The sequence below is a fragment of the Gavialis gangeticus genome, unplaced genomic scaffold, assembly GCF_001723915.1.
Source record: "Gavialis gangeticus isolate Ggan-Ray unplaced genomic scaffold, GavGan_comp1, whole genome shotgun sequence".
In the NCBI taxonomy this organism is placed as follows: domain Eukaryota; kingdom Metazoa; phylum Chordata; order Crocodylia; family Gavialidae; genus Gavialis; species Gavialis gangeticus.
In genome coordinates, this window is record NW_017729025.1 from 82,784,133 (window position 1) to 82,786,609 (window position 2,477).

Here is a 2,477-nt window from a genome sequence, read left to right on the forward strand (position 1 = left end):
GCTGGGCGGCCGAGGTGAGGAGGGGAAGATGGCGGCGTGAGAGGAAGCGGAGGGGGGAGCCGGGCCGGCGGCGGCGGCCCCGGCCGGGGCAGGTGAGTCGCGCAGGCGGAGTCTGCCGCTTCCCCGCGGACGCAGCCCGGCCATGCGGCTGGAGGTCGGTCCCGGCCCCGGCCGGCGCCGGTGGCCGGACCCCCGCCCCCATGTTGACTCGTTGGGTTGGGGGTGCTGCGCCGGGCTGACGGAGTGGAAGCCCTGCGGTCGCGGCAGGGCAGGGCACTCAGCGAGGGACTTGGCTCCCGGCTCAGGCTGCCCCAGGGTGACGGCACCCGGCGGGAGGGGAGCGGCTGGGAAGCCGGGGGAAATGGCAGGCCAGGGTGCCCCCCTCCACGCGCCTTCCTTGGAGCTAGGCTCTGGCTACCAGGTCTTCCAGCGGGGCGTCCCGGCTGCTTTGGCGCGGCACCGCCTGACTAAGTGAAAGCCCTGGAGGCTCGCTTAGTTACACCTGTGCCTCGGAGCAGAGAAGGCAGGGAGATGCACACAGATGGACACGCCAAAGTAGAGGGATCACAAGTGTCTGGGACAGCAGCGGCTGGCGCAGGTTTCACAGCATCTGATAAAGTGACTTTTTAGCTCATGGAAACTTGTGATATGTGTGTGCGTGTGCGCCAGACATGCGCATGCAGCAACACACATTCTCTCTCTCTCTCTCTCTCTCTCTCTCTCTCTCTAGTTAGTCGAAAAGGTTTGCACCTACCCTTCCTGCCACTTGACTTCAGGCGGACATGACTAGTTGTGTCTCTCTGCTCGACCAATAACATAGTATATAGTGCTCTTTGTGTTGCTTAGCTTTATAACATCATAGAAAAAAATAGGGTTGGAAGGGACCTCAGGAGTCTAACCCCCTGCTCAGAGCAGGACCAGCCCCAACTAGATCATGCTAGTTTCGTGATCCTCTGCTTACATATTCATTTTACTACAGAACTGTCCGTAGTTGTATAGTTTTGACTTTGCGCATGGTCAGAAGTAGCAGAAAGGTTTGGTAACTATAGAGCCGGACTAGCTGTATAGTTGGGAATGGAGCTAGATAAGCTTTCTGATGCGAGGCGTTCTTCAGGTCTGGCTGGAACAAGACAAGCATGAAATCTGTGCCTCTTACATCATTTCTGGACCATCATGGCTACAACATCATTGTTATGCTGCGACCATAATTACATGGGGGATTTTGATGATTACACTGTATGAATGTTAGTAGACAAAACAACCAAAAGTGAAATGGGTAACTGTGTCCTTCTACAATTCATTAGTTAAAATCTGTCTTAAAGCTATGATATTAAGTTGTCTGCACATTCAGGAATTCTTCACCTAGTCAATACTTTTAGTTCATATTATGAAGGTGTTCTGAAAGGAAATCAAATATGAAAAAATTGCAATTTTTTTCTTTTATCAAGGCTTTACATTCTGCTTCTGACGTTTCAAATTAAAGTTCTACTTTTGGCAAGAACTAACTGAGCACAAATTCCCTTTGTGTACACATACAACAATTTGATTCAACTTGTGTTATCAGTATGTAAATTTAAACTGATTAATATTTATACTTACCCGCCACAATTGCACAAGAACTGAGGAAAGTGAAAATCTTACAATCTTGTCTTCACTGTTGTCAGCCTTTTGGGATAAACACAGAGTTATAAGTTCAGATAATAAAGGTAATGTTGGTGTTTGGATGGCTCTGTAACTCCATATTTATTACTTTCTGACTTGCTTAGTATACAAAGCAAAGTTTATTTTCCTACTTACAGATACTGAAAATTTGCCACAGATGTGAAAATGAAGATTAAAGTAACTTTATATAAACACCATTCTTAAAAAATATCTTCAGTTGATGTTAGTTGAAAACTTGTGAATGATGTATAAGGCAGGATAGACTCTACCTCATTCCATCAGAGAACAAGAACAAAATCTTTTGATCAAAGAACCTAGAAAAAATTACAATAAGTGACATAAAAGCAAATCACTTGAGAGAGAAGCTGCCAATTTCCCCATGTTTGCTTTTTATCATATCTGCCTCAAAGCAGTATTTGTGGTAGAAGAGGAGAATCTGAATGGAAAATTAATACCAAAAACTACAGCTTAGTGCATTATAGTGAATGCAGCTCTGATGTATATTCTCTTAAATGAAAGATGAAGTTAAAGAATAGTTAAAATTGGTCTGTAAATGTAGTGGTTAAAAAGAAAATCCCCTAATTAATTCCTTAGCAACCTCTTGCTTAAAAAATACAATACACACACACGTGTGTGTGTGTTTTAAGCAAGAGGCTGCTAAGGTATTAATTAGGGGATTTTCTTATACATCTACATCTATATATTTGTCCTTTACCTATACCCTCCATACACTACCTTCAGGTGCTGATGTCTTGACATGCCTCCTCAAACCTATCTTAGTTCTAACTCCTAGATGACTCTGGTAATCCTGTTGT

The 2,477-nt window shown here is 45.2% G+C and overlaps 1 long non-coding RNA gene across 1 annotated transcript in view; it reads left to right on the top strand.

Annotated features, from left to right (window-relative positions):
- Positions 1-2,477, top strand: part of LOC109298769 — a 10,979-nt gene continuing 8,502 nt past the window's right edge. Inside the window, exon 1 of the long non-coding RNA XR_002097695.1 lies at positions 1-92. This is a non-coding gene — a long non-coding RNA (uncharacterized LOC109298769). The remainder of the gene's footprint in view (positions 93-2,477) is intronic.